This window comes from Bombus vosnesenskii, unplaced genomic scaffold, assembly GCF_011952255.1.
Source record: "Bombus vosnesenskii isolate JDL3184/JDL3185 unplaced genomic scaffold, Bvos_JDL3184-5_v1.1 scf7180000013276, whole genome shotgun sequence".
Lineage (NCBI taxonomy): Eukaryota > Metazoa > Arthropoda > Insecta > Hymenoptera > Apidae > Bombus > Bombus vosnesenskii.
In genome coordinates, this window is record NW_022882934.1 from 1 (window position 1) to 23,907 (window position 23,907).

A 23,907-nucleotide genomic window follows, 5' to 3' on the forward strand; every position below is an offset into this window, starting at 1 on the left:
AGCATCCTTTTCCAACGACCAACACGAATTAGCCAATAAACATTAACGTACATTTCCCTCACTTTCCGAAGCAAAGCTTTTCTCAACGAATCCGGTGCCTTCGCATCCCTAGACACATCCCAACGAGTCATCGTCCGCAGCAGCATCGCGACAAAAAGTCAGTCTATTACCGCGAGTCGACATATCACGATCGTTATACTTACACGGTTCGAGCCCCCCTTCTCCCACCTAGCATTCTTTTCCAACAACCAACACGAATTAGCCAATAAACATTAACGTACATTTCCCTCACTTTCCGAACCAAAGTTTTTCTCAACGAATCCGATGCCTTCGCATCCCTAGACACATCCCAACGAGTCTTCCTCCGCAGCAGCATCGCGACAAGAAGTCAGTCTATTACCGCGAGTCGACATATCACGATCGTTATACTTACACGGTTCGAGCCGAATAATTATCTAAGCTCTCGACATCTCGTGCAATCATTGTCCGCACTCGCAGCGTATCTCAAATCGTAGCTATCTAAACTCTATCTTATAACCGCGCATTCGCGAACCGAATACAATCGCGAATCCTGCATCAAGTGTACTCATTGACATTAGAGTGAATAAACATTTATCTTTCAATAAATCTGAGTTTTCCTTCCAACCCTATCACGACATATCCCCTCAAAGTGGTGACCCCGACGTGGTTATCAGTGAAAGAGGTGGCCGTGATAGTACTCGTGAAACGTAACACCCTGAATCTAAATTAGTTCGAAATGACCACTAACGCCCATTCCAAACGTACGACGGCCGGCGGGAACAAGGATAAACGCTCGATAAACGCTCCTTTCCACGTGCCACCGTTCTGGCCTGACGATGTTGACTTGTGGTTCAAGTTGCTGGAATTGCAGTTCAAAACTTTCCGGATCACGAGTGACCAACAAAAATACCAGGCCGTCATAGCGAATCTCGACCAGTCGCACGCGAGATTAATTCGAGACGTATTGGACGCCTCACCGGTGACCGGGCGTTACGCTTACGTCAAAAAGGAGCTCATGAAGAGATTGGGAGAGTCGGGCGCCAAGAGACTCCGACATGTAATCGAAAACGAACAAATGGGGGACAGGAAGCCCTCTCAGTTTTACCGTGCTCTAAGAAGCCTAGCCGCCAATTTGTTAACAGACGATGTCATCCTCATCGTCTGGGAAAGTCGACTTCCGTCGCGCGTACGGAGCTGCCTAGCCTCTGTACAGAACAAAGACCCGGAAACCCGCACACAAATTGCCGATATCATTTACGAAGCCACCTCAGAATCAAGGCAGATCGTCGCGGCCAGCGCAGGCCGACTACCTACGATAACCCACCCACCTGGCCAGAACAGCGGATTAGGCGACGCTATGGCAGCCGTCGTCAACTCGATCACCGAGCTGTTAGCGCGAATCGACGCCTTTGTGAGCGAGATACGAGCGCTAGTAGCCGAGCAAAGAAACAACGAACACCGCAGGGCACGAGCACAATCACGCTCGCGTACGCAATTCCGCCGCCGTTCGCGCCCTCGCGATCCGCCGCGGCAAGACGGACTGCGTTACTATCACGCACAGTTCCGAAATAGCGCGAGAAAGAGCACACTCCCTTACTCGCGGAATTCGAGAAACGGGACCAGCCGTCCGTAAAAGCGGCAAACGACGACGGTTTGGCATCTCGCCGCATATTCGTAACGGACAAGAACTCGCAGATCTCCTACCTGATCAGTCTCACGGTAGACGCGTCCGACTACGCAATAGGGGCAGTATTACAACAACGCGCGAATAACGAATTACAACCGCTAGGATTCGCAACGAAATCTTTGACCTCCGCTCAGTAAAAATATAGCGCGTATGATCGCGAACTACTAGCAATATACACCGCAGTCAAACATTTTCGATACGCCTTAGAAGGCAGAAACTTTACAATATATACCGACCTATATATATATATATATATATATATAAACCTCTCACCTTCGCGTTCAAACAAAAATTAGAAAAATGTTCGCCGCGACAATTCCGACATTTAGACTACATAGGACAATTCACCACCGACATTCGAAACATAAAGGGCCTAGACAACAACGCAGCTGTAACGTCAATTCATATCAGAGACCAGGCCACACACCACGGACAGGATGGCACCCAGATGTCTGCATATCCTTGGCGCGCACCCTCAATAGTCTTAAGTGCCCACTAGGGGGCCTTGGCATTTTTATAGTTAAGGTCCTTCGGACCAAGCGAGTATTTCCTGTCTTAAATTTCCCTTTACGTTTATTGTCTACCACGTGTTAGCTTAGAAAGTTGGTTTTCTCCACATCTGGTATGTTCCGTTGGCAACTTTCTCGCGAGGGCGGCTAAAACCCTTCCTGGTCCACCAACCGTCCTATTATCCAATCGGAGATGGTGTCTACTGCCCTCACTTCCTTAACCAAAATTATCATCAACAAATCCGATAGTCCTGTGTCCTTAGACACACCCACCCCTAGCTTTCCTCAGACACAGTATCGTCAGTAAAACTTACTTATTCTGTATCCTTAGAATAGTCAACATATCTATGTCGGTCTCTACTCTTATAAGTCGCGTACTTAATGTATTGTTGTAACTAAGTCTTACATAACGTGGTTGGAGTGAATTGTGATTTCTGTTAATTCAGTGCGTGATACATTGTGATTGCTGAATTCATAATAAAGGTTGATTAAAACCAAGTAAATAGTTGTGTTACGACTCAACTATATTTTATTTTCACCGACCAACCCAAAAATTACGTGACACAGCCGACGCTCTGTCACGCATCGACGCGATAGGGAAGTCGGTGGATTACCAAACTCTCGCCGTCGCGCAAGAAAACGACAACGAACTCCGCGACATCGTAAATTCCAACACAACCGCGTTACGATTAAAGAAGATACGCTTTCCTGAGCACGACGCGGAAATATATTGCGACGTATCAAACAACATTGTAAGGCCGTACGTGCCAAAATCCTTGCGACGCGATGTATTTAATTCGCTCCACCGACTTTCCCATCCAAGGATACGCGCAACGCAAAAACTGGTGACGTCGCGTTTCATTTGGCCATCCATAAATAAAGATTGCCGGACTTGGGCACGACAATGTATCCCGTGTCAACGATGCAAAGTCACCAGGCACGTATCCTCGCCCGTCGGAACATTCGGAGAATTAGCAGGCCGTTTCGAACACGTACACATAGACATTATCGCGATGCCATTTTCACAGGGCTACCGATATTGTCCAACGTGTATTGACCGCTTTTCGCGTTCGCCCGAAGCCATTCCCATCGCCGACATGGAGGCAACAACCGTCGCTTCAGCCCTCCTCTCCACATGGATAGCTCGGTTCGGCGTACCTTTAAAAATAACGACCGATCAAGGACGCCAGTTCGAATCAAACCTCCTCAATGAACTGTGCCGGTTGCTTGGCATCAAGCATTTGACAACTAAAGGCAGCAATAAAATGTCACAATACGAGCAATTGGGTAGAAATCCTACCAATTGTTTTATTAGGCATAAGAACCGCTTTCAAGGAGGACCTGAACGCGACGGCAGCCGAAATGGTTTACGGTACCGGCATACGATTACCGACTGAGTTCTTCGCACCAACGATGCAACAGGCCAATACGGAATTCGCGAACCGTTTAAAAGAGCAAATAGAGAAAATCAGGCCTCACCCGATTACGCGACACGGCGAGAAGAAAACCTTCGTGTTCCGCGAGCTCGAAACAGCACCATATGTATTTGTACGCCACGACGCGAGCGGAGGTCCTTTACAACCACCGTACGACGGACCTTACCAGGTTATACAGCGTGGAAAAAAGACTTTTACCATCAAAATAAATAATAAAAATGTAATAGTCTCCCTAGATCGGTTGAAACCCGCTTTTACTGTATCTGACGACATCGAACAACAACAATTAGAAACTAGCGCAGGAACCCACGACATATTTATACCGGTTAAAACCACAACTACGCAAAACACCGAGCGGGCACAGCAACGCGAAGACGACTCAAGAAGTCGGTATACCACGCGCTCGGGCAGGAGAATTCGCTTTCCTGATTATTTCCAGGCAGGTTTTAAATAAGTAGCACGTAAGATCTATCAAAAAATGTATAAAACGTTATCACTTGTAAGGGGGTACTGTGGCGGCACTTGACAGTAAACTTCCCAACAGTTTACGTCGCGTGACGCACGACATAAAGACCCTATACCTGCGGACAAGATGATTGCCAGATGTCGATACATTCGTACCGAATATTTCCAGCTAGCCTAAGGACCGCTATACATATGTAGTATCTAAATAGTCTAGAGTAAGGACAAGAAAGGATGCTCTATTTGAAGTGAAGTTTAGTTTTATTTTAACAAGCAATACCCAAAAACTAACTACAAATTATACTTATCTATAACAAGTATTAACTTATTATAAATAATTAGCCATGTTACTGCGCCACGCCAGAAAAATTACTGAAAATTCTCAACGCGAGAATTCATTGTAATTTTAATAAATAATAATAAAAAAAAAAATATTTTCCTACGTCTAACACTCGGCTTACAACGTCTATCTTCCCAGGTCAAAAAATACTGAGCCTCAACACTCCATTACTCATTTGGCTTTGACGTCACCAAGGCATACCCTCTTACTTACACACACACATTCTCTCTCTCTCTCTCTCTCTTTCTCTTTTCCCCAGCACTCTTACGATTCTTAGTCTATATCTTAAATTTACAACTTATACTATCCCGAGAAAACTCAAACTTAAATATATGATAGACCAAGCGTATACCCCCCCCCCTTTTTTTTTGATATTACACATATAGTCAAAAATGCAGAAACAGTGTATTGAATTGGAAAGTGATAAAAAATAAGTGAAGTTTCGATGTTGCACGTGATTGCATGTGCATACAGGACATTTTTAGCGAATAAAAAATAGTTTTGGAAGACTCGAGATTTATCTTGTATTTTATGAACTTTCTGTGTCCCAACCTCTAGAAGCTCTCTATCTTATGAAGCGTTTTAGATTAGCCGGAAAATTTTGTATTTACATACAAGAAGTATACGTTTTAAATGGAATATTTAATCAGGCTCTTGATACATCAGAAAGAAAATTTATAGAAACCTTCAGAGAGTTGGTTTATTATTATCAAAATTAGTATAAATATGATTAATGGAAATTTATTTAACGATCGTTTATAATCTTTACGTATCTAAGTGGTACAAGTATAACGTACGTAAAAAATTAGTGTAGTTTCGATGTTACATTTCATGCATTTTAAGACTATAATTCTTGACGTAAAAAACAATATAAATTTGAGCTGTCTCTTATCTCCACAATAAGAAAATCCAACTTTACCTTTCGTACACGAAAAATGACATTTATGGAACAGTAATAATCGTATTATTGCAACGTTGGGAGAATGAAGTTGTCGAGGTACGAAGTGATCCTAGTGTAAACACCAGGATATCCAGCTACAGCACACGCATGACCATAAGACACAGCACCTATTAGATAGAAGGTTAATTGCTGTCGTATCATCAGTGGTCCGCCGCTGTCACCCTTAAATGATCGTTAAATTTTTAATCAAAGATACTGAAATATATCAATCGAATTATATTGAAATAATTATGCTATAACTAAGATTAGAAGGAAATTAGATTAAATACCATAACTATTTAACTATTAAATAACTATTAAATATTAAACTAAACTATTAAATTGTGTTTATCCATTATTTTTAAAGTTTAAGACGTCGATTTGATGTTGATTCGAATTAATGCGTCTTCAGACACCGTATAATTTGTTGTTAATCTGTTACTTAATTACCGTACAAGCATCCTTTCCACCCTGAGCATACCCGGCGCATATTACACCATCAGTGATAGGTGCATTAGGAAATTTGGAATAAGCTGTCTTACATTCGGCGTTGCTAACCACTGGCACTTATACTTCCATTAATACATCACTTCGTGGTCCTCCTACGAAGAAAATGAGAAAGACATTTAAGACTGGAACTGTGTAATTTTATTGTAAAATTGTTATCACTTACTATATCTTAATGCTCCCCATCCAGCAACAAGGGGGTTATAGCCCACGAAGTTTTTATTTCGTAGGGACTCCTCAATGGGGAGACAAATGGGATGTATGTACTCTGAAAAATAAGAAAACAAATGAAAGTGAAGGAAATGAATGACGAAAAGTATAAGAAAGTTTAAGTATAAGTACATGTTTTATGATACAATATGTGTGTACGGTAAGAAATTTTAGGAAACGATTCTCCATTAATACTCAATAGCATATACTCAACAATATTTGAGGACTTACTCGAAAATGGCACCTCCTCCACCAATCTAAGAATGGCAATATCATGATTGTGTATATTGGGAGTATAATCAGGGTGTATTAGTTTAGATTCGAATCCCATTTGAATAGGATGCGTTCCGTCGTCATTCTCGTTTAGGTTTAAGTCTCCGATACGAACCACGTACAAGTCACTGCGTATTGCACAATGTGCTGCGGTCAAAACATGCCTAGCCGATATCAAGGAACCTCCGCATTTCCATTCTGGTTCAGTATATCTGGGTTTTGGAGATTACGAAAAGCTAATGCAGCGATCCACGGCCAAGCACCTAAAACGCAATGGACATAGTTGTGAACATACATCATTTTCTCTCGCGTAAGTACCTTTAAAGTTCATTCTTCGTAGTAAATCGCTTATTATTAATCGGAAAGGAACAGATAAAACGTACCAAGCTTAGCTGGTTTACCACCAACCACCCTGGGATGCTCGCCGTTGCTGAAACCACAATATGGTGGTCGCAAGGTCACGTACTTATACACAGTTTCTATTAAAATCCCTCTCTTCTCCTTGTTTGGATCGTTTGGACAACAAATGATCGGATCATGGCCCTCATATCTGCATAGTGATTGCCTCAAAAAATCGGTAGCTGTATGACCCTGTGTCTGCAGTATTTCTTGCAGAGGGTTACATGTTTTAATGTTGAGACAGTTGCCTGTTTGATTGTTCGGTGTTGTACATTCTAGATCAAACAATTTTAAAATTGTTATTTATTGTATATACATTTATACAGTTCGAAGATACGTAAGAACGCGACATCGATTACTCAACTTTCGAAATAAAAAGCCGATCAAGTCTACCGGATTGCCCAACAGACAACTTTCGACGTGAAAATATAAAGTTTTAATTGATTAGATATTGTGTTAGCCATACTTGAAAGAAAAGGACTACCTTCAACCTCATTTTTTAAATAAACACTTTCTCAGTTTTGCGGTAAATAAATTCTTAGGAATTCAGGACAATTTTTAGTGAATCATTTTATGCAATTAGGAAAATTCTCAGCGACAGTATGTAACACAGTTAGGTAAAAGTGATTCAAGTGCAGTACTGGCATTAAACTAGAAATCTATAAAGTTGTCATTGGAAATTCCGAGAATATCTTTGCACCTTTATCTTAGGCATTACGCCAATAGTTTTCATTGACGTGATGCAATGTTTATCACGTTCATTTTGTACGTAAAACGGGTCGTTGGAATATTCGCGAAGTTAACGAATCTTTTTCTGGAAACTAAACCGGGGAAGTAGACGTGAATAATCAAGTTCAGTTTTGCCACTAACTTCGTCGCCATCTCGAAAATAAAAAATTATAAAAATCGTTTGTATTTTATGTGGTATTGCGTAGCTTCTTTCTTTTCGGTGCTAATTAACAAACGCGTAAAATTTCGAAATAGCTCGAAGGTTCCGTGACGAGGTCGTATTAGAATCTGAAGTGTATGGAAAAAGACAACTTAAAGTGCAAACCTTCGCCAGACACCATGTGAACTAATGGATGCAGGAGAGTAATTAACACCAAACATGCAAACAACACTTTGCGATCCGTCATTTGTCTGAAATAAAAAAGTGACGAATTGAAAAGACGCAGGACTGATAACGATGAATGAATCTAATAAAAGAAACTTGGTTCACACTATGATTCAACGTTTTGCAACAAAGAGCGAAAAACTGTGGCGATTTAGAAAGACTGACAACAATAAAGGAAACCGAGTTCGTATTATAAATTGAATTTGCGTTAGAAAAGAAGCACGATCATGTGAAATAGATCGTAGGAATGACAAATATCATCGACATACGTTTCTGTGTAATTTCATGTTTGAAAATTGTTTAGTATAACACTAGAACGATCAAACTCGTCGCAGTGACAAGCTTCAAAATTTTCATTTGTGCAAATCGCTAAAAAGCACCATAGCTCTTTTTGTAAAATTAACGTTGATTTCTGTTGAGTTAGTAAAACGACTACAAGGAACTTAGGAGAAAGGTACAAATCAGGAAAATCATTAATTTCAGATAACTTTTAATAGAAAAATCTGGATACTTGTAAGTATTAAAACACGTTTCTATACGTACATAGGAAGATTTATAACAATATTCTCTGTATAAATTCAATTCTTATTGTATATCGGTTCCTACTTTTACCTCACCACACTTGGAAAACGATGATACACTTGTAAGAACTCCCGTCGAACTATCTATTTATACTACACAATGTTTTGAAACAAAGAGCTAAAAACTGTGGCGAATTAGAAAGACGCGGAACTAATAACAATAAAGGAAACTTGGTTCGTGTAGATTGAATTTGCATTAGAAAAGGAGCACAAGCACGCGGAATAGATCATTATTTCAAATCTTATTATTTCTATTCCTACTTACCTCATCATTCTTGGAAAACTAAGATACAATTGTACCAACTTCTCTTTAAGTACCTATTTATACCATCATTTTGTCGTTTCTCTTACAATTATGTATTATATAGCACATTCAGTCAGTGTAACACATATTATATAGCACAACATTACATGTTGATAGTTCTAGTACTAAAATCTGTAAAATACCAATAACATGGTAACAGAAATAAACACTTTTGCACGTAACACATCACATAAAAGTTACTTCTACGATAAAAACTGTTTACCTGTGTGACAAGTGCAACTTTAATTGATCTTAAAAATGATTGATCTGTAGTCACAGAATTATCAAAAACCAAATTCGATCAATCTTACGACCCTTTTACTTACACACTTGACGGCTAATTGAGAGATACCTGTCACGATGAGAGATGTTTTTAAACTTTTTTATGCTCACTTTTACGAAAATCTTGTAATTCTTCGACAATGGTGCTTATATTGAAATATTTCTAATGTCATTCGAAGGTATCAATTCTCCTCCTTTTTTTAAATCACACAAGAATTTTCCCAGTTACATGTGTTCAAAAATACGTTGAACCATGCAATGAATGAAGTATATGTCACCTACAATGAAAAAGAGATTTCCTATACTGGTCCATTCTTTTCCTCATTCTTTGAATACCAGCATATTCTTCGAAATTATGAATAAATCCGGAAAATTGTTTAATCTGAAAAGAGACACAAATTATTAACATCATTCATCCATATGAGATTCAGAATTTTTGTTTTGAGTTGCAGAAAAAGGAATCTGTTACTAATAATTTAAATAGACTTAATAGCTCGTACGATGAAGCAACATACCAGAATTGGAGAAAATGTGTAATCTTGGGGAGGTAACCACAGATTTGTAATCAGAGCTGTTAACATAGTTTGTAAAATCTATTATGCTGTCTAACTTAACAGTTGCTATTCCATGATCATTTAAATGAACAATACTAAGATCATGTAAACCATAGTATTCTATCTTATTGTGAATATCATATACCTAGTTATATTATCTAACTTCCTAAGAATATCATCAAATTGAGGTCCTTTTATTCCAATCACATGACCATGATAATTTGACTCTTCATTGTATAATATTCCAAAATTTATTGTATATATGATATCAAGGTATTAATTCTTTTTTCCCAAGGTACAATCTCATTAAAATTCTGATAGAATTAAAAATTAATTATTCATACTCTAATAATTATACATTTTCAATAGAGTATAGTCAAAGATATATACTTGAGCAAATGTAAGGGAGACTCCTTGATATTCACAAATGACACTAGACTACACATCATTGTACCACTTCTTTATGCACCAGCATTTTGATTAATAATCTGAAGAATCATACAAAGTACTTTTACAAAGTCTGTATAAAGTACGGTAAATTTGCGCAATATTGAAGCATTCAACGGAGTAATGGTAATGTACGTTCAAAGATAATGTACATCACTATATCTATACTTACACGCAATAAAATACGAATAGATTTAACATTATAAATTTTTTTATGCATCATAATAGATTGGGAATTAAAGTGTTTTGTAAATATCTGTAATGTATAAGTATACCTCTGGCTGAATGGAAATTTCTGTTACATACAGCTAAACATGCAGAAAGAGTGTATTTAATTAGGAAGTGATAAAAGAATAAGTAAAATTTCGAGGATTCACGTAATTTCAGGAATAGACAGAAAATTTTCAACGGAAAACAATAGTTTTGAAAGACGCGAGGTTTATCTTTGTTTCTGGAACTTCTAGAAGCTCTCTATCTTATGAAATGTTTCAGAGTAGTCCGAAATTTTGCATATACATACAAAGAGTAAACGTTCTATGTGGAATATGCTCTTGATACATCAGAAATAAGATTTATAAAAGCTTTGCGAAAGTTGATTTATTATTACCATCAAAAAAGAAGAAGCGGAAATAGTAATTTAATTAATGTTCGTTTATCATTTTTATATCTCTATGTCGTGCATTTTTAGCGTGTCTAAAAAATTAGTGTCGCTTCAAAGTGACATTTCATGCATATTAAGGCTATAATCCGTGCCATACAAAACGATAAGTCTGAGCTGGCTCTTATCACCACAATTATAAATTCCAGCTTTGCTTCTCGTACACGAAAAATTATATTTATGAAACACTAATAATTTTGCAACACTGGCAGAATGAAGTCGTCAAAGTACGACGTGACCCTAGTGTAAACGGCGGGAAATCTAGCAATGCCACACCTGTGACCACTGGACAAAATACCTATTTGATAGTAGGTGAATTGCTGTGGTATTATCAGTGGTCCGCCGCTGTCACCCTGAAACGATCGTTAAATTTTTAATCAAGATTACTGAAATATTTCTATCGAATTATATTGAAATTATACTTATATGCAGCAACAATCTATTATTAATTTATGTATTGATATATTCCAATTTTTAATGTATATGTTATATGTATTTTAAGAAAAACTAAGATTAGAAAGAAATTATATTAAATATAATAATGATGTGTGAGAAGTGGACAAAAGTCTTAAGTTAACTTTAATAATATTTCCAATATTTAAGAACTCGATTTGACATTGATTCGAATTGAGTTATCATCAGATACTGTATAATTTATGGTAAATCTGTTATTTAATTACTTGACAAGCATCCTTTTCTTTCTCGCCGGCGCATATTACTTTTGTGGTGATACGCTGCTTGTCAATTGGCCAATAACCTTTCTTGCATTCGGTGTTGCTAATCACTGGCACTTGTACTTCCAGTAATGCGTCACTCAAATTTCCACCTACGAAGAAAATGAGAGGGACATTTAGAACTGGAACAAATTTCATTTTGTTATGAAATTAGTATTACTTACCATATCCTACCGCTCCCCATCCAGCAACGAAAGGATGGAAACCCTCGAAGTTGTTATTTCGTAAGGGCTGGTCTATGGGGAGACAAATAGGACGTATGTATTCTGAAAAGTAAAGAAATAAATCATAGTGAAGAAAACGAGGGACGAGATGTATAAGGCAGAATTCTACACGTTTTATAATACAATATACATATACAGTAAGAAATTTAACGAAATGATACTTCAGTAATACCCAGTAGCATAGATATTAGAAACTCAATAATATTTGAAGACTTACCCGAAAATGGAACATCTTTCTTCAGTTTAAGAATAGCAATATCATCATGGTGTGTACCGTTAGTATAATTAGGATGTTCTAGTACATATTCGATTTCTATTTGAACAGGATGCGCTCCATCATCATCTCGTCCTAGATCTAAGTCCCCGATACGAACCACGTACAATCCAAAAATTTCTACGCAATGTGCTGCAGTCAAAACATGCCTAGCCGATATCAGGGAACCTCCGCAGCCCCAAAACGGTTCTCCATCTGGATCATTGCAATCAATATAACCTAATGCAGCGATCCATGGCCAAGCACCTGAAATGCAATAGTATAGTTGTGAACATGCATAATTTCCTCTCGCGTAATGAGTTAAACGCTATTATTATGTATTCGATATTCGATCATGCAAAGGACGATACGTACAAATACTCTCAAATAAAGATTTGATTAAAAGAGAAATTAAATTTTGACTTCAATGTAATAACAAGTATTAGATAATTCCATAAAATTTCTACTTGAATTATACGGAACTCATAAGTTCAAACATATAATTTCTCCCCTAACAATTTTCGATCTCTGTCCATACTGTACTTTGATATGCTGGTTAGTGCCTTTCAAGTTCATGCTTCATAGTAAATCGCTTCTAATTAAACGGAAAGATTAATCGAAAAGAAAGACATAAAACGTACCAAGTTTAGCTGGTTTACCGCCAACCACCCTGGTATGCGTAACGTTGCTAAAACCACAGTGTGGTGGACGCAAGGGCACATTCGAGGTTGCTATAAAACATTTATAGTGAAAGAAGTTATTATATTTAGAGAATTGACAGTAGAGTGATGAATTAATTCGTCCTCGCTGGTTGTTTCACGATTATCCTGGTTATCACGTTTGTTTTCTACGTGAAGCGAGTCGTTGGAATATTCGCGAAGTTAACGAAGCATTTTTCAGAAACAAAACCGGTGAAGAGGCGAATACTTAAGTGGAATTTTCCCAGTAACTTCGTGACCATTAACTTCGTGACCATCTCGAAAATAAAAAATCAAACGTGTTCCATTCAATTTTATGTGGTCACGCGTGACTTCGCTTTTTTCACTGATAAAGGCTGTGTGACGAGATCGTACTGCAATCTGCAGTATGGAAAAAGACAACTTAAAGTGCAAACCTTTAGTGCGCCCCGCTTGAACCGATGGATGCAGGACAATTAACGCCAAACATGCGAACAGTATATTGAAGCCAGTCATCGTCCTAAAATAAAAAAGTGACGAATCGAAAAGACGCAGGACTGATAACAATGAATGAATCTAATAAAAGAAACTTGGTTCACACTATCATTCAATGTTTTGCAACAAAGAGCGAAAAACTGTGGCGATTTAGAAAGACTGACAACAATAAAGGAAACCGAGTTCGTATTATAAATTGAATTTGCATTAGACAGGTAGCACGATCATGTGAAATAGATCGTAGGAATGACAAATATCATCGACATACGTTTCTGTGTAATTTCATGTTTGAAAATTGTTTAGTATAACACTAGAACGATCAAACTCGTCGCAGTGACAAGCTTCAAAATTTTCATTTGTGCAAATCGCTAAAAAGCTCCATAGCTCTTTTTGTAAAATTAACGTTGATTTCTGTTGAGTTAGTAAGACCACTACAAGAAACTTAGGAGAAAGGTACAAATCAGGAAAATCATTAATTTCAGATAACTTTTAATAGAAAAATCTGGATACTCGTAAATATTAAACACGTTTCTATAGGTACATAGGAAGATTTATAACAAAATACTCTATATAAATTCAATTCTTATTGTATATTTCGTTCCTACTTACCTCACTACTTACTCCTGAGAATCGTAGATATACTTGTACCAACTTTCGTCGAAGTACCTATTTATACCACAGCCTTGTCATTTCACTTACAATTATCTATTATATAGCATGTTTTATCGCACATTACCGATAGTTGTGCTACTAAAATTTACAAAACAGCAATAGCGTGGTAACAGAAATGAATACTTTCGCGCGTACAACATTACATAAAAGTAACCTTTGCGGTGAAAACTGCTCGTGTTTGCGTGTGCAACTATAATTCATCTTAAAAGTCATTGATTTGTAGGCACCGAATTATCAGAAATCAATCACGTAAATCTTAAGAATCTTCTACTTGTACGCTTGATGGTTAACTAAGAGATGCCACTCAACGATGCCCATTTTTACGAAAATTTCGCAATGCTCCAACAGTGATACTTCACGCTCGCGCTATCATACGTTAACAGTATGTCGTACCTCTCTGTATATAATATATACGCACTCGAGAGAGAGACTGACACATCGTTACTCTTTTTTCGGGAATCAATCTCTTCTTTGCCATATTCTAGCCACGGATGCTCCGTATTTTCCTACGAATGGAATTCCCTTCGTTGCCACGTTCGCGGAATCGAGCAAATATCTTAGGACGCTACTAATCAGAATATTCTAAGTTATGATTTACCATTATCAGATTTTTTACGTCAGAGGAAATGCCTGTGTCGTTGTCTAACTTAATAGTTACCGTTCCATAATCACTCAAAGGAACAATGTTAAGATCGTATAAACCACGATATTCTATCTTACTGTGAAGATACCCAGTTATATTATCCAACTGGATAAGAATATCACAAAATTCAGGTCCTTTTATTCCAATCACATGACCATGATAATGTGACATCAATCGCATCTCAACCTACAACGGAGATAAGACATCGAGCTCCGACGTTCGAACACTTTTCCACATCATAACCTACACCAAGCCCCTCAGCATCCTCAAACCAAAAGGCATATAAACCGAGACTTCAGCCAGCTCGGGCAGTTCTTGTTCTAGTTTCTGTTCTTGTGCAGCCCCTTTCTCTCCGGTTCTGTTCTTGTAAGTGCTAAATTTATAATAAAGTTCGATAAAAGAAAATTAATAGTTGGGTTACGACTCAGCCTTCTTTTCTCTTACAATCCAAGTGTCAATTTTACGTTACAATAATCTTCAATGTAGCTCCTCAATATATAATATTCCAAAATTTATTGGATGTATAGGATGTACGAACCATGAAATTCTAACGCGAGCAATTGAACGCGCAAATAGAGGTCCTCTAGCATCCAGCACGTAATTCCTGTTATTTGTCACCGAGATTCAACAGTTCGATTCATCACGATGCTGCGTACGTGAAAAATATGGAAAAAGGAAGATAACATCAGGCCAGAAACATTACAGTGTACATTTCTTTCTTTTGTTTTTTCCTTTGGAACATATATGGCGTTAACGATATGTAAACAGGAATTCACTAACTGCCGATATTCTGTTTCATACTCTTCTAATTTTGTTTATATCAGATTCTCTATTATGATTAGACCGTGGATGTTTATATAAATTCGTAGCTTTATTTAACACTATTACAGAAATACAATTATGGAAATTGAACTTGAATAAAACTTTCTTTCATTCAATACAATTAAGTATCATAACTCATTTATTACGTTAATCCTTAACAATATAAAAAAAAAACCTTATTTCCAATATCTTTGCACATTATATTCGATGCAATCTGTGTATTTCTACACTCTATATTTACTATAAATGTACAATCTATTTATAACTCATCACAATGGTTTAGTTTAAATTACACGTTCGTAGAATACACGACTTACACTTGTCACCAGAGGGCCATCGATATCAACATAGGGCTAGCGATGTTAATGCTTTCACACTAGTGGTCACATTGACACTGTTTGTTTCGATAAATATAACTTCCAACACAAGTTTTTCTATCCCAGTGTCTAAGGCAAAGGTCTGCTAGGTCATAGCCTTACTGAAGAGTCCGAACTAGCAGATCTCGGACGAAACACTATTTCTCTCTTCTCCATCTTCTTTATTTGACTACCCTACTCGTCCGTTCTCCCTCTTGCAGTGCGTAAGGCAAGATGAAGTGACAGAAAGGGAAGAGAATGATTGTAGCGCCTGAAAATTGCCCATGGGAATGTGACATCAATCACATCTCAACCTACATCAGTGATAATACATCGACCCCCGACCTTCGGACACTTTTCTACATCATAACCTACACCTAGCCCCTCAACATCCTAAAACCAAAACGTATATAAACCGAGACTTCACCCAGCTCGGGCAGTTCTTGTTCCTCTTCTAGTTGCTGTACTCATACAACCCCTATTCTCCGGTTCGGTGTTATTTTGTTTATACCCGCAAGAGAGGGTAGGAGATCCGACCGGCCTTGGATACAGTGTCCGGCCGTGGGAGGGAGGAATCCGTCTTCAATGTCTCTGCCATGTACATAGCTTTGAACCTGCTAGGTAAGTCTTACTGATGAGTCCACTAGCAGGCTCTGGACGAAACACACTTTTTTTCTTCTTTTTCTCCGTCTTCCTTCATATATCCGTGATAATTGTAGGCTGCTGGCTGTAGATATCGCTTGCCGGGGATGAAGTACTGCTGTATTTTCTTCTTATTTAGATGTCGTGGAAGAAAATTCGGACTTTGGAAAAGTACGAGGCGCCGGGATTTGAACCCGGGATCCGAACGTTTGTACTCTATGGCGCTAACCACTGCGCTGCCGTCGTCCGACACTAGTTGGTTTCGAGTGGTGAGATTTGCGTTCTCGTGTGCCGCCACGAGAGGAAATCTCAGTGTGGGTGTGCTTTCTGAACGAAGAACGCGGATTCGTTGTTCACACTTTTCGTTAGGAAAGTGAGGGTGCCCATTGATTATAGCCAACGTTAATGAATGAAAATAGGAGGAGGAAGCCTCCTACCAACGTGGCTCGTGGGTGACATTGTTTATTGGAAAAATAACTACCCGCTTTCTCCGTTATTTGTAAGAGTGCGCAATAAGCCTAAGCATTGTTCTAAGGACCATCCATAAACCGAAAACACTTACAGGGTTAGAGATTCCTTCAAGCTATTAAGATTACGTCAAAGGATTCAGTTTATAGGATATAGTATGTAGTAGATCAGTATATAGTATAAAGTTTCAGACGGCGCACGGACCATCGTACGCGCCGTAACGGAGAGAGTTATAAGGATATACATAAAATGTAATTAAACATCGCAAAAGTAACTTAATTAGAAATGACTAGAATGTATGATGTATAATATAATGAATTCAAATTGTCTAAAAAATATTACAAATTTATAGAGATTTTACTATAAAATGTTTTTAACAGAAGCTGATACAGTTATATAGCATTTTCAAGCATTTACGAAGATTAATGTATGAATTTGAAATTAGCAATATTGAAGCGCGGTACTCGGAAAGACGAATGTACATGGATAATTGTATGCACTGATCAACGATACGGTTATAATTGCATGCTTGATAGAAAAATATCATGGTAAAATTGATATGATTTCATGGAAACGCGTCTAACTTGGTATCTCGAAAGTATCTTAAGCAAACTAATTAGCGTGCCTGTTATGTCTTTTAAAATGTAAATTAACATGTAACAAAGAAACCTTCATCAATTTGATTCGCTTCAAACTGCGCAAATAAGTAGTATAAATAATATTTGTGATAGATTTGGCATCAATTCCATGTTTCCTTTAATATTTGCCTTTAAAAAGTCCAATTCGTTTCACGATTATACAAATTACTAAAAAAATGTCTATATTAGTAATTTATTTATTTTGCATTAATCGTGACATGTTAGTTGCGTTATGTTATATGTAAACTACCACAGAGGAAAGTGATAATCTTTCCAATCTCTGGATTACTGGTTACTAAACATAAATATCCTATAAAATTTAATATATTTCTTTAATTTTTAATACATACATGAGTTAGTAGTTCTAAATTATGAATCATCCTACCTGTGATATTACACTTTTCCTTATAATATCATCACTCAAGTGAACAACATTAAGATCATGTAAACCATGTCATCCTATCTTACTGTGAAGATACTTAGTTATGTTATCTAACATTATAAAAATATCATCAAATTCAAGTCCTTTTATTCACATCACATGGCCACGATGATCTGGTTCTTCGTTATATAATGTTCTAAAATTTGTTGTATATATAGGATGTACAAACCGTCATATCAATGTATCCGTTCTTACTTCCCAAGGGACAGTTTCATTAAAATTCTGATAGAATTAAAAATTAATTATTAATATTCTAACAATCATATATGTTAAATACATTATAGTCAACGATATACACCTGAGCGAATGTAGGGGTGATTCCTTGATAATTATAAATGTCATCAGCCCACATCATTGTGCCACTTCTTTGTACTCCAGCCTCTAGATTAACAGCCTAAACAAACATACAAAATTTTATAGAAGCTGTACAAAATATAGTATATATGCGCAATATTGAAGCGTTCAAGGGGATATAAAGGTAATGTACATCACATACACGTGTACTCTCATGCAACAAAATACAATTAGATTTAATAGTATAAGCTCTTTTATTCATCATAATAGATTGGAAATTTAAGTGTCTTACGAGGGTGAGTAAAAAGTTACCCGCTCTGTCGGTGTAGAATTTATTTTAAGCAATTGTCAAAAAAGACATACATCATTTTTTGATGTATCACTTTATTTAATCACTCAATTTCTGTATACACTTTGTCCATTTGCTGAAGGACCTTCGTATTTTCTCATTAAAAAATGTTTTGGGCTGAGCTGCGAACCACGAATGCATCGTCGTCTTCACCTTTTCATCAGCTTTTTCGGCATCCATCTCGCACAAACTTTTTAAAACCCAAATCTGTCGTGCACTATTGCATAAGCAGAGCCGTGGCTGATTTGCAAATGATTTGTCACATTATCCAGTGTCACTCGTCTATTCCATAGAGCATAAGTTCATGAGCACGTTCAATGTTGTCATCGTGGATGTGGACGGGCGTCCAGCTGTTTTTTCATAACACTTGTGCGATCTTCTTTGAACTTTTGTGCCCATTCAAACACACTTCGTGACAAAACACTTTCTCCATAATGTGCATTAAATCTTTGATAAATATAGGCATCAAACATAGCCTCCGACCACAAGAAACGAATCACAGCATCCTGCACTGTTTTCCTGCAAATCACCATTGCAAAGCGTCATTACTCGCGCAACGGTCACAAACGAATTGACGTAACACAATGAAACCTACGCAGCAGCACAGATATTGACGTCATACGAAGAGTGCAGATGGGTCAATACGGTCGACAGAAGTTTTACTATCTGGAGTGCGGATAAATTATTACTGAGAGTCGTATAGGAATCTGTAATCTGTAAGTATACCTTTGGCTGAATGGAAATTTCTCTTACATATAGTCAAAAATGCAGAAACAGTGTATTGAATTGGAAAGTGATAAAAAGTAAGTGAAGTTTCGAGGTTGCATGTGATTGCATGAGTACACAGGACGTTTTTAGCGAATAAAAAATAATTTTGAAAGACACGAGACTTATCTTGTATTTTATGCACTCTCTGTGTCCGAATTTCCAGAAGCTCTCTATCTTATGAAGTGTTTTAGATTAGCCGGAAAATTTTGTATGTACACACAAGAAGTATACGATCTAAGTGGAATATTTAATTACTCTCTTGATACTGTGGCGGCACTTGACAGTAAACTTCCCAACAGTTTACGTCGCGTGACGCACGACACAAAGACCCTATACCTGCGGACAAGATAATTGCCAGATGTCGATACATTCGTACCGAATATTTCCAGCTAGCCTAAGGACCGCTATAAATCTTAATATTTATTTTAGCTAAGGTCCTCCAAAGAGACAAACAGTCTTTGTTTATCAGTCTCGAAGTCGACCACCTACCACGGGGACGCACGAGAAATCTGCTATCTCTCTCGTAGGATGCTGCCCGCTGGCAACACCCTCTCAAGGGCAGCTAGCATCCTTTTCCAACGACCAACACGAATTAGCCAATAAACATTAACGAACATTTCCCTCACTTTCCGAAGCAAAGCTTTTCTCAACGAATCCGATGCCTTCGTATCCCTAGACACATCCCAACGAGTCTTCCTCCGCAGCAGCATGGCGACAAAAAGTCAGTCTACTACCGCGAGTCGACATATCACGATCGTTATACTTACACGGTTCGAGCCCCCCTTCTCCCACCTAGCATCCTTTTCCAACGACCAACACGAATTAGCCAATAAACATTAACGTACATTTCCCTCACTTTCCGAAGCAAAGCTTTTCTCAACGAATCCGGCGCCTTCGCATCCCTAGACACATCCCAACGAGTCTTCCTCCGCAGCAGCATCGCGACAAAAAGTCCGTCTATTGCCGCGAGTCGACATATCACGATCGTTATACTTACACGGTTCGAGCCCCCCTTCTCCCACCTAGCATTCTTTTCCAACGACCAACACGAATTAGCCAATAAACATTAACGTACATTTCCCTCACTTTCCGAACCAAAGTTTTTCTCAACGAATCCGATGCCTTCGCATCCCTAGACACATCCCAACGAGTCTTCCTCCGCAGCAGCATCGCGACAAGAAGTCAGTCTATTACCGCGAGTCGACATATCACGATCGTTATACTTACACGGTTCGAGCCGAATAATTATCTAAGCTCTCGACATCTCGTGCAATCATTGTCCGCACTCGCAGCGTATCTCAAATCGTAGCTATCTAAACTCTATCTTATAACCGCGCATTCGCGAACCGAATACAATCGCGAATCCTGCATCAAGTGTACTCATTGACATTAGAGTGAATAAACATTTATCTTTCAATAAATCTGAGTTTTCCTTCCAACCCTATCACGACATATCCCCTCAAAGTGGTGACCCCGACGTGGTTATCAGTGAAAGAGGTGGCCGTGATAGTACTCGTGAAACGTAACACCCTGAATCTAAATTAGTTCGAAATGACCACTAACGCCCATTCCAAACGTACGACGGCCGGCGGGAACAAGGATAAACGCTCGATAAACGCTCCTTTCCACGTGCCACCGTTCTGGCCTGACGATGTTGACTTGTGGTTCAAGTTGCTGGAATTGCAGTTCAAAACTTTCCGGATCACGAGTGACCAACAAAAATACCAGGCCGTCATAGCGAATCTCGACCAGTCGCACGCGAGATTAATTCGAGACGTATTGGACGCCTCACCGGTGACCGGGCGTTACGCTTACGTCAAAAAGGAGCTCATGAAGAGATTGGGAGAGTCGGGCGCCAAGAGACTCCGACATGTAATCGAAAACGAACAAATGGGGGACAGGAAGCCCTCTCAGTTTTACCGTGCTCTAAGAAGCCTAGCCGCCAATTTGTTAACAGACGATGTCATCCTCATCGTCTGGGAAAGTCGACTTCCGTCGCGCGTACGGAGCTGCCTAGCCTCTGTACAGAACAAAGACCCGGAAACCCGCACACAAATTGCCGATATCATTTACGAAGCCACCTCAGAATCAAGGCAGATCGTCGCGGCCAGCGCAGGCCGACTACCTACGATAACCCACCCACCTGGCCAGAACAGCGGATTAGGCGACGCTATGGCAGCCGTCGTCAACTCGATCACCGAGCTGTTAGCGCGAATCGACGCCTTTGTGAGCGAGATACGAGCGCTAGTAGCCGAGCAAAGAAACAACGAACACCGCAGGGCACGAGCACAATCACGCTCGCGTACGCAATTCCGCCGCCGTTCGCGCCCTCGCGATCCGCCGCGGCAAGACGGACTGCGTTACTATCACGCACAGTTCCGAAATAGCGCGAGAAAGAGCACACTCCCTTACTCGCGGAATTCGAGAAACGGGACCAGCCGTCCGTAAAAGCGGCAAACGACGACGGTTTGGCATCTCGCCGCATATTCGTAACGGACAAGAACTCGCAGATCTCCTACCTGATCAGTCTCACGGTAGACGCGTCCGACTACGCAATAGGGGCAGTATTACAACAACGCGCGAATAACGAATTACAACCGCTAGGATTCGCAACGAAATCTTTGACCTCCGCTCAGTAAAAATATAGCGCGTATGATCGCGAACTACTAGCAATATACACCGCAGTCAAACATTTTCGACACGCCTTAGAAGGCAGAAACTTTACAATATATACCGACCTATATATATACATATATATAAACCTCTCACCTTCGCGTTCAAACAAAAATTAGAAAAATGTTCGCCGCGACAATTCCGACATTTAGACTACATAGGACAATTCACCACCGACATTCGAAACATAAAGGGCCTAGACAACAACGCAGCTGTAACGTCAATTCATATCAGAGACCAGGCCACACACCGCGGGCAATATGGCAACCAGATGTCTTCGGATACTCACTGCCTACCCTCAATAGCCTCAAGTACCTTCCATGCAACAGTTCCTAGCACGGACACAGTCCGATACCTGGGCATGACCCTGGACAAGAGACTAACGTGGAAGACACACATCTCAGATAAAACGAAGCAACTAAAGGACAAACTAAAAAACTCTATTGGCTCACGGGCCGACGCTCCAAACTAAACATACAGAATAAAATTACCCTCTACAAGACCGTAATAAAACCTGTCTGGACCTACGGAATCCAACTATGGGGAACAGCAAGTAACTCCAAGATCGAAATACTACAACGATTCCAATCGAAAACGCTAAGAGCCTTAATAGACGCACCTTGGTATGTTACCAACGAAACCATCCATCGCGACCTCAAGATACCTACAGTCAAAGAGGAAATAGCAAAATATAGCGACAGATATAGCAAAAGAGTTAACAAACACCGAAACCCCCTAATCGCTGGACTACTCGATACGACGGACCAGATTCGCAGGCTGAAGAGGCACTACCCGCTAGACCTAAACGTTAGATTCATTTAGTTATCCAAATTAAGCATATGCACTTACTTATAATACTTATAAATTATACCTATCTATAATAAGTATTAACTTATTGTAAATAAACAGCCATGTCACTGCGCCACGTCAGAAAAATTACTGAAAATTCTCAACGCGAGAATTCATTGTAATTTTAATAAATAATAATAAAAAAAAAAGTACCTTTGTAATATCGTAGAATAGCTTTGATTGGAGATCGGCTGAAAATAGAAAAACCGTGTACGTCGTGTTTCTGTGGTTCGTTTACATTTAAGAGTGTCTACGTGACTAAAGGCACGTAGTTGGTAGTTCTTACATAGGTATGAGGGAAACAATAGACAACGTTAGAAGAAGGACGGTTTCGCTATCCAAGGCGAATCGAAAAGTGTGCGTGTTGCGAGAATCAGAGTTGATCGAGACGTCGAAGCATAGAGTCGTTAGAATTGAGTTGCGAGTGTTGTCGAGTGTTAGAGTTGCTAGTGAGAGAGAGAGAGAGAGAGAGTTACCAAATAGTTGTCAAGTTATTTGTTGTAAATACGAGCGTTGCATTTAGTTTTCCTGTTAATCAAACATCGTTTCTCTGTCTAACTAATATCTGTATTTTCAATCCATTATTAATATATTCCGATATTACACCTTCCATAAATCTCATAGATTTCCTAGTAAAGGTCCTTCAAACCAAACAAACGTCTATTTCCGAAGAATTTCTAAAAACTATTGTCTACCACGGCTGGACAAGGGAAACTTAGTTTTTCTCACGTACGCTGCAACTTTCCTCCCACTAACCACCTTCTCTCGAGGGCGGTTAAGACCCTTCGTTTAACCAATTAACAACGAAGCCTATTCCCTCACTCTCCTAACTAAAATCGTCACCAACAAATCCGATGGTCCCGTGCGCTAGACACACCCATCCTTAGCTTTTCTCCGAGACAGCATCGTCTCCCAAGACAGTACTGATTTTACATCCTTCGAACGGTCAACATCTTTTTAACCGGGTATACACACCCGTAGATCAGTCACTCACTCATCTCGTACATACGCACCAGCGTAACTGCCTTCGTTATAAGTTGTTGGAATAAACGGTGAAATATAACTTACTCTACTGTGTCATATTCATTTAACCACCTCTGTTATCTTAACCGAAACTGGGGAGCGACTACTTCGCGGCGTCGATTCACCGAATCGTAGCGAGAAGTACGTATCGTAGTTTATGA

At 39.1% G+C, this 23,907-nt stretch overlaps 1 pseudogene; it reads right to left on the reverse strand.

Moving 5' to 3' along the window:
- Positions 1 to 5,172: 5,172 nt before the first annotated feature.
- LOC117231931 lies at positions 5,173 to 13,128 on the reverse strand (annotated as a pseudogene).
- Between the last annotated feature and the right edge of the window lie 10,779 nt (positions 13,129 to 23,907).